Source organism: Aulonocara sp. 'chitande type north' Nkhata Bay, linkage group LG3, assembly GCF_057382095.1.
Source record: "Aulonocara sp. 'chitande type north' Nkhata Bay isolate Kocher_YH1m ecotype deep benthic linkage group LG3, A_spYH_male_GT1.1, whole genome shotgun sequence".
NCBI lineage: Eukaryota > Metazoa > Chordata > Actinopteri > Cichliformes > Cichlidae > Aulonocara > Aulonocara sp. 'chitande type north' Nkhata Bay.
In genome coordinates, this window is record NC_141346.1 from 6,222,916 (window position 1) to 6,238,536 (window position 15,621).

At 39.3% G+C, this 15,621-nt stretch overlaps 1 pseudogene; it reads left to right on the plus strand.

Moving 5' to 3' along the window:
- Positions 1–2,474: 2,474 nt before the first annotated feature.
- Positions 2,475–6,574, plus strand: LOC147333670 (pepsin A-like; annotated as a pseudogene).
- The last annotated feature ends 9,047 nt before the right edge of the window (positions 6,575–15,621 follow it).

Sequence of the window (15,621 nt, forward strand, 5' to 3'; positions counted from 1 at the left end):
GTAGTTTTCTCTTCATAACCTTTTGTTGAGAGGGAAATCCATGTTTGTGTCTTTTTGTGTCTCCCTCTCATGCAGACGAGGGGTTTTCGCACCTCTCCCTCTTCTCACTGATTGTGGTTGCCATAGCAACATAGCTTTTTGGCTATGCCACCCTTTCTTTTTCAGGCTAAAACTCATCAAGGCCGATTCTGTGAGTGTTTAAGAGGGTCAGTGTGCCCTCTGTTTATCAGGACCATTCAAACACAGCTATTATTCATCACAAAAAACATGCTCACATCTTCAAGCCAATACTTCATTATATGACTGTCATTCAAAGTTTTGAGGGCTTACAGGTTTTAAAGGAAGTGGATTAGATATTCAAAATAAAAGCTCCTAAAAACCAAAGCTACTTATCACTGGCCTTTTATCATGCTCCATTTTATCAGAATCAGAATCAGAATCAGAATCAGAATGGGGTTTATTGCCAAATGTTGAGCAGGTTTACAACATTAGGAAATTGCTGCGGTGCTTCAGTGCAAACATAGTGTCATAAATAGCACTTAAATAGACATGAAAAAATAAAAGTAGGGATAAGAATTAAAAGTGCTACGTAGAAAGATATGTGCATGAGATATACATGAGATATATACATGAGAATAAGAATTAAGAGTGCTACGTAGAAAGATATATACATGAGTGCAGGTGGTGATCAGTGCAAACATGGAATGATGCAGTGACACAGCGTAGGATCATGTGTTAGTGGTGGGAACAGTCATACGGTTATTGTTCATGTGTCCAACAGCAGAGGGGAAGAAACTGTTCTTATGGCGAGAGGTTCTGGTGCGAATGGACCGGAGCCTCCTGCCTGAGGGGAGCAGGTCAAACAGACTGTGTCCAGGGTGAGAAGGGTCAGCTGAGATCCGAGCTGCACGCCCCAGTGTCCTGGAGGTGTACAGGTCCTGCAGAGATGGGAGTCTGCAGCCAATCACCTTCTCAGCAGAGCGCACAACACACTGCAGTCTCTGTTTGTCCCTGATAGTGGCTCCAGCGTACCACACGGTGATGGAGGAGGTGAGGATGGACTCGATGATTGCAGTGTAGAACTGCATCATCGTCCGTGTTGGCAGGTTGAATTTCTTCAGCTGCCTCAGGAAGTACATCCTCTGCTGGGCTTTCTTAATGACGGAGGTGATGGTGGGCTCCCACTTCAGGTCCTGGGTGATGGTGGTACCCAGGAAGCGGAATGAGTCCACAGAGGTGATGGGGGTGTCAGTCAGGATGATGGGGGGGAGTGGGGCTGTGTGCTTCCTGAAGTCCACAATAATCTCCACTGTCTTCTGGGCATTCAGCACCAGGTTGTTGTGGCTGCACCAGGACACCAGACGTTCAACCTCCCTCCTGTAGGCAGACTCATCCCCGTCAGAGATGAGCCCAATAACGGTGGTGTCATCTGCAAACTTGATTAGCTTGACAGACTGGTGGGTGGAGGTGCAGCAGTTGGTGTACAGGGAGAAGAGCAGAGGAGAAAGAACACAGTCCGGGAGTCCGAGACATTCTTTCCCAGCCTCACATGCTGCTTCCTGTCCGTCAGGAAGTCAGTGATCCACCGGCAGATGGGATCAGGCACATTCATCTGGGAAAGCTTGCCTCGGAGATGGTCTGGAAGGATGGTGTTGAAGGCAGAGCTGAAGTCCACAAACAGGATCCTGGCGTAGGTTCCTGGGGAGTCCTATTCCTATGGACTTCAGAACAATGATGATGACCTTTAAAAAAAAGGATTGGCTATCGCTTTCACAGAGACTTGGTGAGACTTGGTGCACACATACATATGTAGACTTTGTTTCACTTTTTAAATAAATGTAGTAAATAAAAGCGCTATATATTATGAGATTTATTTATTTTTTAATTATTTTATTGGATTACATAAAAATATCATTCTACCTGTATGAAAATATATGCCACTCATGCTTTAGAGTCTACAGATAGGTCCTTCCACAAAGTTGTACATTTACTATTTTAGTAAAGTTTTCTGGTCTGATATGCATCGTTTTCTACTGCAGTTGAGGGCAGAGTCAAAACAATGAAGTGGGCCTTTGCTGTGTTTGCCATGGTATCACTCTCCAAGTGCCTCGTTCAGTAAGTCAGACTATAAATCATCCATTTACAGCCTTCTCTTAAACAGTTACAGACATATATGACACACTGTCAGGTCCGCTAAAATAAAAGAAGCATAAATAGTAAAACTTTTAAGAGGTTGCTGATATGAAAAAACACCTCTTTACATTTCAATAGAAAGTTTTAGGATTTAGCCTAATGTGAAAAATATGGGTTAGGGTTATGCAGAGTGCATCTCTGTGCAATCATGCTTTAGAGTCTACATACACGTCCATTAACAGGGTTGTACACCTAATATTTGACTACAGGAGTAAAGTGTTCTGTTGTTCTTATATACATTATCTTCTATTGCAGTAGACGGTAGAGTTGAAACAATAAAGTGGGCCTTTGCTGTGTTTGCCATGGTGGCACTGTCTGATTGCCTCGTTCAGTAAGTCAGCCAAACTATATTTCATTCATTTCATTCTTCTTTTTATTTATTTTTTACTTTTACTATTTGAAATAAAAATAGTAATAGATCGACATGGCCATCTATCATATGCAATATAAGATACGTATAGTATAAAATATTTATATATGCAGTTCTAAGAGGGTGTTGGTATGAAAAAACATCTGTTCACAGCTCAATAAAGTTTTCTAAATGTATCCTAATGGGCAAAATGTAATTTGCTCCCTTTGATGACTCCTAGGATCCCTCTGGAAAAGGGTAAGAGGGCCAGGGTGGTCTTGGAGGAACAGGGTCTATGGGAGGAGTATAGGCAAAAATACCCATACAATGCCATGGCCAAGTTTGATAGGAGCTTTGCTGTGGGCCCTGAATCCATGACCAATGATGCTTGTGTGAGTAACATCATCTAAACGTTGAACATGCATATCAACATACAGAGAACATGACAAACGTCTTGAGAGTATACCTTCATGTCTCCTCTTCTTCTCCAGTTGTCTTACTATGGAGTCATCTCAATTGGAACTCCACCTCAGTCCTTTAAAGTCATCTTTGACCCTGGCTCATCTAACCTGTGGGTTCCCTCCATCTACTGCAACAGTGCAGCCTGCAGTATGTAAATCTATGATTACATAATGCATTTCCACACAAAGTCAGAGAGTGATTCTGAAAACCTTTATAATGACAAAAAAATATATATAAGGGTCAAGGGTCCAGTTTACAGTTCCCAAGACTGAGTTACCAAGGTCCCACCCTGGAGTCTGGCCCAGGTTAGGGCCGTAGGGGTTAGGTGACGATGACTGGCACTTCCAATAAACTAACTAGTGGTACATGTTATTTCTCTGGTGGGGAAGGAGCCTGATCTGGTGTGCAAGATTGAGACATTTCTAATAGACACACAATGTAGGTGAACTGTTTCAAGTATCTTCTACAAAGAGGAGACTCTGGTTAAGACCCAGGAGCTGCTGGAGAGATTATAATTCTTGGCTGGCTTGGAGTTGAAGAGGTAGCCAGAGTGGGGAGAGTCTGTGCTTCTCTGCTCAAACTGCTGCCCCCGTTATCAGAACTCAGATTATGGATGGATGGTTTTTATATTTAGGATTTGGTAGTTAGGTAATAGAACTGAGGTACAGCATTTTGCCATAAACTGTGTTTTCTTTTTGACCCTGGTAGGAGCAGCACATACAGACAGTATGGCAGACCTCTCAGTATGACGTATGGCACTGGCAGCATGACTGGCTTCTTGGGATATGACACTGTGACGGTGAGAATTTTAAAACAAGCAAAAACAACCCCAAAACATCAGTCTGTTTAACAGTAAATGTAAAGATGAAAAAACGCCATGATAATCCCTACAAAATAAAAACTATGTTAGCCTGAAAGTATTGCTCCAAAATATTTTTATAAACCAGGGAAAAGAACTTTCACTTGTTTAATAGTAATTGTAAAGGTATTACAGTGCTTTCACAGTAAAAACTGCGATTGCCTCAAAAAGTATTTATGAATGTGAAATCTGAACATATAAAACACAAATGAAGGGGTTTTTCACATGTGATTCTTTAAATAACATTTGGAGTGGTTTTGGTTTTAAATGGAGATCAATAGAATGGTATGAAAAAGAACTTTTCAAAAAACCATCACCATTGGTTTCAAACTGTACTGGCTTCATCTTTGGTTGGCAGGTTGCTGGTCTGACTGTGACAAATCAGATCTTTAGTTTGAGCCAAACTGAGGCCCCTTTCATGCAGTACATGCAGGCTGATGGTATCCTTGGTCTGGCCTACCCAAGTCTGCCTCTGGTGCGTCACCTGTGTTTGATAACATGAATGCAGGCTTGACTGACCAGAACCTCTTCTCCCTGTATCTGAGCTCATAAGTATTATGCGGGATTCTACCTGACTCTGGAAATTATCTATAGATGCCTCATATATTAATTTGTACTCAATTCCACCTGGATTCCTCTCTCCAAAGAACTGTACTGTTAGATCACAGTTGACAGGTAAAACCAAAAGTTACAGCCCTATATTTGTTTCAGAATCATGATAGAGCTATATTGCCAAAGAAGTTTCTTTCCTAATGCATACTGTGTTGTCCATTACAGTGTTTCTGGTAATGGTCAGGCTGTGGCTTGTAATGGTGGTTGTGAGGCTATTGTGGACACTGGAACCTCTCTGATTGTTGGACCTTAAAGTGACATTGACAACATCAATGCTTGGCTGGGAGCAAGAAGTCAGAATGGAGAGGTCAGTGCTAAAAAACAAAAAATATGGAGAAATATGTTGAGTGAAGTACCACTTGGTCTGGTGAAACTGATACTCTTCAAAATTTACATATTTTACAGGCAGCTTATTTTAACTTTCCTTTTCCATCAGTACATGGTCAGCTGCAACAACATTGACCAAATGCCTGATGTGACCTTTAACATCAATGGACAGCAGTTCACTCTCCCAGCCTCTGCCTACATCAGTCAGATAAGAATTCCTTTCCTTATTTACAGTGGGGCAAAAAAGTATTTAGTCAGCCACCGATTGTGCAAGTTCCCCCACTTAAAATGATGACAGAGGTCAGTAATTTGCACCAGAGGTACACTTCAACTGTGAGAGACAGAATGTGAAAAATAAATCCATGAATCCACATGGTAGGATTTGTAAAGAATTTATTCGTAAATCAGGGTGGAAAATAAGTATTTGGTCACCTCAAACAAGGAAAATCTCTGGCTCTCACAGACCTGTAACGTCTTCTGTAAGAAGCTTTCCTGTCCCTCACTCGTTACCTGTATGAATGGCACCTGTTTGAACTCATCATCTGTATAAAAGACACCTGTCCACAGCCTCAAACAGTCAGACTCCAAACTCCGCCATGGCCAAGACCAAAGAGCTTTCGAAGGACACCAGGAAAAGTATTGTAGACCTGCACCAGACTGGGAAGAGTGAATCTACAATAGGCAAGCAGCTTGGTGTGAAAAAATCAACTGTGTGAGCAATCATCAGAAAATGGAAGACATACAAGACCACTGATAATCTCCCTCGATCTGGGGCTCCACGCAAGATCTCATCCCGTGGGGTCACAATGATCATGAGAACGGTGAGCTGGTGAATGACCTGCAGAGAGCTGGGACCAAAGTAACAAAGGTCACCATCAGTAACACACTACAACGGCAGGGAATCAAATCCCGCAGTGCCAGACGTGTTCCGCTGCTGAAGCCAGTGCATGTCCAGGCCCGTCTGAATGGGGCCATGTATCGTGAGATTTTGAGCCAAAACCTCCTTCCATCAGTGAGAACTTTGAAGATGAAACCAGGCTGGGTCTTCCAACATGACAATGATCCAAAACACACCGCCCGGGCAACAAAGGAGTGGCTCCGTAAGAAGCATTTGAAAGTCCTGGAGTGGCCTAGCCAGTCTCCAGACCTCAACCCCATAGAAAATCTGTGGCGGGAGTTGAAAGTCCGTGTTGCTCGGCGACAGCCCCAAAACATCACTGCTCTCGAGAAGATCTGCATGGAGGAATGGGCCAAAATACCAGCTACTGTGTGTGCAAACCTGGTAAAGACCTATAGTAAACGTTTGACCTCTGTTATTGCCAACAAAGGTAATGTTACAAAGTATTGAGTTGTATTTTTGTTATTGACCAAATACTTATTTTCCACCCTGATTTACGAATAAATTCTTTACAAATCCTACCATGTGGACTCATGGATTTTTTTTTCACATTCTGTCTCTCACAGTTGAAGTGTACCTCTGGTGCAAATTACTGACCTCTGTCATCATTTTAAGTGGGGGAACTTGCACAATCGGTGGCTGACTAAATACTTTTTTGCCCCACTGTATGTTTTATAACTTCTCTACATATTCCCTAAATTGTATTTATTTTTTTTCTGTTACATCTCCTCCTTAGTCCCAGAGCTATGGCTGCCTCACTGGCTTCAGTGGTCAAGGTAGCAACCTGTGGATCCTGGGCAATGTCTTCCTCGGACAGTACTATTCCATCTTCAACAGAGGCCAGAAAACGGTGGGTTTGGCCAAGGCTAAATAATCAACCTGAAGTCAAGTCCTTCAACATACATCTTTGTGTTATAGTCAGCTTTGTAACATCAAAAGTCTAATAAATAAATCAAGTTTTTAAAAAGTTAAAACAATTTTGTCTTTGTTTTTTTTGTATTTGTTTGTTTTTTCCTTATTCATGAAGAACAAAGCATTTCAAATCTCCCATTTGTAGGCTGATAACATCTAATTTGATATGATAATTAAATAAAAACACACAGTTCAACAACTCTACAATACAAAACTTACATATCACAGAATAACACTGTCTTAACCAGACTGCCCCATAAACAGTGTGCATAGGCCTCCAGTGTATCTCTCCAACATCAAGCAACACAGCTGAAGTTATGAGACAGCAAATACTTTGTGTCACGTGTGTCAGTGGGATACATGTGAATGTATTAAAAATGATACTCCAGTAGTACAAGTCAAGGAGAGTATTAAAGTTGGCAAACTTTGTCCACTTCAGCAAACAATCTGTTTGTACTGGAGTTAGAATGTGATTTGTTACCTTTAATAACATTTTTTCATTTGTAAAATAATTACATTAATTTTCATCTTTTAAAATGAGAGAAAACATGCAATATAAGACCCTCTTGGCAGTTTTAGTGTTAAATGCTTTGAAGTCTATGGTGTTATTTTTGTGCCTCTATTCTGAGCGCATGTTAAAAAAAAAAATGCAAGCACAATTTTTGCATTTTGATGAGAAAATTATTTTGAGTGAAGAGAATTTTAATTTGAGCGAACAAAATTCATTCTTATGTGCAAGACATATATTTCAGTGTTTGCTATTATTCATATGCACACATAATTACAGCCCCTCTCGCTCATTTGTTCGCATTTGCTCTTCCTCAGATCTCTGCTCTGTGTGCTGACAGACAGCTGCGGACCTGCTCTCAGTGTGTCGTTCGCGCTCACAACATCTCTGCTTCATGCACACTCAACTCTCTGTACACCGTTATAAGTGTGCCACAAAACCAACCAATCACATACTTGGATGCAAAAATTCTGATTGGATGGTTTGGTTTAAACTAGATTAAAACCAACAATAGTCTTAAAAAATGTTATATTTTAAAATAAAATAACTAAACATACTAACCAAAAATAGATTTAGCTGCATTCTGGGCCCTAGCACTATTTATATATTTATAAAGAATTACAAACAATAATTATATGATGCTTAAAGCAGGTTTATTAATTAATATCCAATTTATTTCCAATTTGCATCGAATTTATCAGTGTGAACATGGTGGTGTGAGTCTGACTGAAGGACTAATGTGATGGTAAGGTGTCTGCTGCTCCGCTTTGAATATTAGTAAGAACTTGACATAGAGATTACTAAATGGATGTTAAGAAAAATTGTGCCCAAGTTCAAGACCATATTCATTGTTGTTTGTTGTTGTTGTTATTTTTGGGGGGGGGCTTTCTAATTGTTTTTCACAAGAATTGTTAGTTCCCATAGAGGTTTTTTTTTTTTTTTTTTTTGGGGGGGGGGGGGGGGGGGGGGGAGTGAAAATTAAAAAACAAACAAACAGCCAAAGCAGGTTAATTAATCTTTGGAGTGTAATTTGCTGTTAGTTGCCTTTTCCAACCCCTATTTGTGTGTTTTTCACTTTTATCTGGGGTAAAAGAAACTGTGCTTGAGATTGATTTTTGTGGTCTTTCTCTTTTCCAGCTTGAAGGCTGCTGAAAGACCACAAAGTTTTTCCCCCTGTGCTACTCATGTCAGTGCAGGGGGAACTCGCAGAGAGGCCAGGGTCTAAAAGGGATCCTGGAGAACCTCTGAGGGTGTTATGTGCTGGTTTGCATCCAAGGCCAACATCTGTTTAACTAGGCTGACAAATAAATGTTGAACATTTTCAGTAGTTGTTCGAGGTTATCAATACACTTACGTTTTATATATCGAGTATTCTGGGATTGTAATCTTGTCTCGTATTGAAATTGTTTTTCACTCTTAAATGTCCAGTGCTGTTCGTTGTAGTTGTCTTCTATGAAATAGTCATCAGTGCACAAGCCGGAGTCCAGAACATAATCTGGTGGCTGACCCTGATGTCTATGATAAATTTCAAAACATCATAATCCATATCCCCAGGGCAGAGTGGCACCTCTATAGAAAGCTCCACAGCTACCAGCCCCAGAGACCACATGTCAATTGCTTCATCATATGGAATACCAAGCATAAACTCAGGTGCACCATAACCAGCCATCCCCACACAGTCACCAACTGAGTGGTATAATTACATAAGAATAATTATAATAATTTTCATATACTTATTCTGTAAGTTTTTTATGATGCATTGAAATGCATGAAACCTACAGTTTATATATAGAACTTGAGGTTTTAGTCATTAAAATCATATGGATGTATTAAATTAGATACATACAGTTAAATAAACAATAAACTATGAGCTATGTAGTAAAAGCAAGTTCTTAATTTAGAAAATGGTTATAAATTAAGAAGGTGATAATAGTTAACCCATTAAAAACTTAAATCTAAGTGAATGCTCATGTTGTTTGCTGATATCATCTGGCTAGTTTCTTTCTCAGTTACATGTCAGGCCCAGTGGACTAAATCATAAAGGCAAGGATGCAGAAAGTGTGTCCCGGTAGAAACACAAAGAGGTAAGATAAACAGGATTGTTGATAAAAACAAATTCTAATGTAAAATGTCACAAAATAGCTATGAATATCAAACTTAACATAATTAATTAAGGATCTATTATTTTGTGGGGATTTTGGTGCTGGTAATGTTGATTTGATAGGTAGGGATGAAGAAAAAAATGACCAAAAACGGATCAATAACAGAGACAAAAATATCCTGCCCTATATGGACAAGGACTTCATGGTCAGTGCTTCTTTTTCATGCCAGTGAGTGTTTTGTTGTTGTTCGGATTGGGTGTGGCTCAGTCAAATGATGTCAGGTCAGGCTGTTAATTAGTCATAATTAATCTCGTATTACTGCAGGATGTATGATTGTAGGTTTTATTGTTTACTATGTAATGTAATCAATAAAATGTTCAATAAACCATGAGCTGTGTCAATTCAAGACATAAAAAACCCATTATTAATTATAAAAGCTAATAACAGTAGATAAAGTAGATAGATTCTTAACGTTTGCTGCCACCTACTGGTCATTTTTAAATTTCGCTCTCAGTTACAAGTCAGGCCCAGTGGGGTAAAGGCAAGCAGACAAACAATGTGGAAAGTGTGTTGTTGTACAAACAGTAGTAGCCAACTTTTTCACACTTGTAGCTTTTGTAGTATTGCAGTAGTTCATTTCATCCAGTACAGTGCAGCACGTGTTTAAGGTATCACATTTATTGCATCTGTTATTAGGCATTTACTGAGTGTTTAGGTTGTACAAACCAAAATCAAAGCCAAAATCTTTGGTAAATAGCAAACTTTAGTCTAACACTGGGCATCTTTTTTTCTTCAGTGGTGTGATGTACAAATTCGCATTATTTATTTATTCAATCAAGTTAGATTTGAATCTGACCAAACAGACCACTGCATTTGGCAACAAGTGTGCTTGTGGCTCAATATGTGCACTGTTATATATGATATACACAGCTACATGCTGTTCTGGGTCAGTTGGCTCTCTGAAATTATTTGTATACCTTCTCTGGTACCAAACTGCCCCACTGAAATCTTAAAATGTCACACACATGAAACCATGGATGAAACCATAAAATTCTCCCTGCTGCTTCTATTCTTGAGAATTGGTTGAATCCAAAACTGCTTTCTTCTTTTATTTACTTAACAGATAATAGTCACGTATAAAATATGTATATAAATAAAATAAATCTTAGCCTACAACACAGTAATCAATATTAAGGTAACACTGCCAAAGTTATGAAACAACAACTGACATCAACCTTTAGTTTAACACAAGCACAAGCATAATCAGTGGCAGCCAGCACTGGGACACTGCATAGAAGATGCTTGGCTGAATTAAATTAATCCCAACACTCAGAAGTCCACACAAAAGGGTTGTCAGGGCTTGAAAATCAGTCAAAAGCACAACCACATTCACAAAGTCCTTGCAGAAATAGTATCCAGACATGCCTAGAAACTAGCAGAGTTAACATCATGTGTTGGGCACAGAAAAGTCCAGAATGGCCTGAACCTTGGCCAGCAAGGCACACACATGCCCATGCCCTCATTGTTTCCCTAAATAGGTGACAACACCCTTGCCAAACTCACATTTAACATGCACTTTCACATCTATCAAAAAATTCCTGCAAAATCTGTGTAATCTCACCATGCTGAAGAATAAGTCACAGTGTCACAGTTAAGTACATTGATCAGGCAAACCGTTTTGACGACCTGCTTAATATTTTTCTTTGTCCCTCTTTTGCTACCAAAACAGCCCTGACCTGACCAGTGGTAATATTGTTATGCCTAGGCACTAGACAGTGCAGTATTGATTAGCCTTTGGATAGTGACTCTTAAAGGCTTTACAGTATACTGTAGTAGGTGATCAGGCATCACAAAGAAAGATATTTCAGATGTATAATGGGAAATGAGGCACCTGCCTGTATCCTTTCAGGAGGTCCAGTTTTGTTTGGCCAACCCTACTACAGGGAGTGCAGAATTATTAGGCAAGTTGTATTTTTGAGGAATAATTTTATTATTGAACAACAACCATGTTCTCAATGAACCCAAAAAACTCATTAATATCAAAGCTGAATGTTTTTGGAAGTAGTTTTTAGTTTGTTTTTAGTTTTAGCTATTTTAGGGGGATATCTATGTGTGCAGGTGACTATTACTGTGCATCATTATTAGGCAACTTAACAAAAAACAAATATATACCCATTTCAATTATTTATTTTTACCAGTGAAACCAATATAACATCTCCACATTCACAAATATACATTTCTGACATTCAAAAACAAAACAAAAACAAATCAGCGACCAATATAGCCACCTTTCTTTGCAAGGACACTCAAAAGCCTGCCATCCATGGATTCTGTCAGTGTTTTGATCTGTTCACCATCAACATTGCGTGCAGCAGCAACCACAGCCTCCCAGACACTGTTCAGAGAGGTGTACTGTTTTCCCTCCTTGTAAATCTCACATTTGATGATGGACCACAGGTTCTCAATGGGGTTCAGATCAGGTGAACAAGGAGGCCATGTCATTAGTTTTTCTTCTTTTAGACCCTTTCTTGCCAGCCACGCTGTGGAGTACTTGGACGCGTGTGATGGAGCATTGTCCTGCATGAAAATCATGTTTTTCTTGAAGGATGCAGACTTCTTCCTGTACCACTGCTTGAAGAAGGTGTCTTCCAGAAACTGGCAGTAGGACTGGGAGTTGAGCTTGACTCCATCCTCAACCCGAAAAGGCCCCACAAGCTCATCTTTGATGATACCAGCCCAAACCAGTACTCCACCTCCACCTTGCTGGAGCTCTCTGCCCTTTACCAATCCAGCCATGGGCCCATCCATCTGGCCCATCAAGACTCACTCTCATGTCATCAGTCCATAAAACCTTAGAAAAATCAGTCTTGAGATATTTCTTGGCCCAGTCTTGACGTTTCAGCTTGTGTGTCTTGTTCAGTGGTGGTCGTCTTTCAGCCTTTCTTACCTTGGCCATGTCTCTGAGTATTGCACACCTTGTGCTTTTGGGCACTCCAGTGATGTTGCAGCTCTGAAATATGGCCAAACTGGTGGCAAGTGGCATCTTGGCAGCTGCACGCTTGACTTTTCTCAGTTCATGGGCAGTTATTTTGCGCCTTGGTTTTTCCACACGCTTCTTGCGACCCTGTTGACTATTTTGAATGAAACGCTTGATTGTTCGATGATCACGCTTCAGAAGCTTTGCAATTTTGAGACTGCTGCATCCCTCTGCAAGATATCTCACTATTTTTGACTTTTCTGAGCCTGTCAAGTCCTTCTTTTGACCCATTTTGCCAAAGGAAAGGACGTTGCCTAATAATTATGCACACCTGATATAGGGTGTTGATGTCATTAGACCACACCCCTTCTCATTACAGAGATGCACATCACCTAATATGCTTAATTGGTAGTAGGCTTTCGAGCCTATACAGCTTGGAGTAAGACAACATGCATGAAGAGGATGATGTGGACAAAATACTCATTTGCCTAATAATTCTGCACTCCCTGTATATCCAGTTATCCATGTGAGAGTGGAAAGGAGTCAGGTTTAGTGATGGCGCTACAGATGAGACTTCAAATATCTTGATTGGCTGGCTTATCTAAATAAGACAAATGAGCCTTGGGTTCTTCCAGAATTTGGGAATCTTTTAAAGTGTGAAGGGGAAATCAGTGCAACACATTTAAAATTAGGTAACACACCTGAAATTGTGAAACAGGCCAATGTGTCAATGAGATACGTGTGAATGCCAAAAAATACAAAAAGCACAAACTAATGAGAGTCATAAGGTCAGCAAACCTCGTCCACCGTAGGGTAGACTCCTGGTCAAACCACATGTCTTAAGACTGTAGCAGCATTCTCCAGGTATAAATTTCACAACAGCCCACAAGGAGTTAACTCTATTTGTCATGTATTTTGTTTAAATATAAGTCATTAGGCAGTTTTTAATATGTTCTATGTGTTCCTGGAGCAGCTCCATTTGGTTCTCTGTTAGTGAACTGGGGTAGTTCCAGTTTGACGTGGAAAGCAGGAATAAAGCCACTGACCTCCCAGTGAATTTGGGACATTTCAATCTTCTGGACATTAATTTACAAAAGACAGCATATAATAACATAATATAACATTTTAATATATCTGGGTCCTCGAGGGCCGGAGTCCTGCAGGTTTTAGATGTGTCCTTGATCTAACATAGATGGCTAAATTACCTCCTCAACATGTCTTGAAGTTCTCCAGAGGCCTGGTAATGAACTCATCATTCGATTCAGGTGTGTTGACACAGGGTGATATCTAAAACCTGCAGGACACCGGCCCTCGAGGCCTGGAGTTGCCCACCCCTGGTCTAACACCCAACTGATAAAGACTTGTTTTGTGTATTTTATGTTCAATATAGGTATTTGTTGTGCCTGAAAATGAATAAAAAATTTAAAAAAAGCTTGAAGTGATCCAAAAGCCTACCAGCAAGTATCTGTCCAACTTAGCAAATCTGATTTACTGTCAGAATTTGTTCTGTTGTTACTGTGTCCTGGTTAACTTGCAGACAAGGAGCAAGAACATATAATGACAGCCATAAAAGCACATGGCGCTGTTGAGATATAAGAAGTCATGCTCCTCCAGTGAATCGAAAACATAGAAAAAACACACATCCAGAGTTCATGCCAGAGCCTCAATCCTGTGAATTTATTTTTTATTTTTTTACATCTACCCATTTTCGGTGCTCTTTTTTATGCGTATTGAAATGTGAGGCAGTGTTTGACCATGAATATTTCAAAAACCATTAAACATAAAAGCCCGGACAAAATGAAAAATATCTGTAAATAGTGTACAATGAATAGAACAAAACTGTGGAATTTCCAAATATACTCTAATTATAACTGAGAAAATAATTTAGTTTAATATGTCATTAATATGTTGTATTTTTAATTTTCAAGACCTACTTGACCTATAAGTTTGAGACCTACTTACCCGAAGAACTCTACCAAAGACTTTTTTAGACTTAACTTACAAAACAGTTAATAAAAAAGAAAAAATTGATCATTTCATGTGAGTTATCTTGCAAGGCTGAGCTGTATCTGTAGCCTAATATACAATGATTAACATTAAGCAAAACAGCTGAAGTTATGAAACAGCAATGGGATGGCATAGGATATTTGTGAATGCTAACAAACATGATCTACAAGCAGCACAAGTTAAGGGCAGTCACAAGGTCACCAAATTGTGTCCACTGTAGGCTTGACTACTGGTCAGACCAGATGATTCAAGACTGTAGCAGAGGACAATCTGTGTGTCCCCAAATCAAGAAGGATGTGAATTATTACTAAGGAGTTCATGTTGTCGTTTGCAAAAGAATAAAATTAATTTCCTATTTTAAAACATCAGATTTACACAATAGGAATGTATTTTTGAGTCAGATATGCACCATAAGTAGAAAACAGAACATATGTGGAGGGTAAGACTAACCATTTTCTGTAACGATGTGCTGTGATGTATGGTTTGGAAACAGTGACGCTAACAAAAAAGACAGCAGGCAAAACTAGAGCTGGCAGAATTATAGATGTTAAGTTTTATTGGCACTGACCGTGAGAGAAAGTATTAGAGGTTAGTATAACAGAGGGACAGCTCGGGTTGAGCAGTTTGGAGGCAAAGTTAGAGAGGCAAAGCTGAGGTGGTTTGATGCAGAGCAGCGGAAGTGGATATATTGGATGTTGGATATGTTGAACATGTAGTTTGCAGGCAGGAGGAACAAAAGGAGACCACAGAGAAGATTCGTGCATGTAGTGAAAGAGGACATGTGGATGGTTAGTGTGACAGAATAGGATGATATGGATAGTGTTTAAACAGAGGCCAATGGCGACCCCTAAAGGGAGCAGCCAAAAGAACAATAAGATTGTTATTTTTTCTTTACTTTTTATTTTCCTTCATGGATGAAATGACCATCATTTTTATTTTATCTCACCTGAAAGGGATTTAATGTTCCAGCCCTTTACCTATGGAACGCCAGGACTGCCATAATGAATTAATTAAATACACCATTAAATAATTAATTAAATGTGTCAATAATTAATTAAAATTGGAATTAATTAATTAAATAAATAGTTATGACACATGTAATTAATTAATTATTGACACATTTAATTAATTATTTATGTATTTCACATTTTAATTAATTATTGACACATTTAATTAATTAATTATTGACACATTTAATTAATTATTTATGTATTTCACATTTTAATTAATTATTGACACATTTAATTAATTATTTAATGATATATTTATTTATTTCATTTTGGCAGTCCTGACGCCTGGCTCTCCTCATGAAATAATTTTATCTGTCAGCCTCACCCATCAAACTCAGGGGGCGGGGTTAACGCTGCCCATGCAGCTTCTCTAACATTTGATTGGTTGCCGTGCAAAGTAAGTCA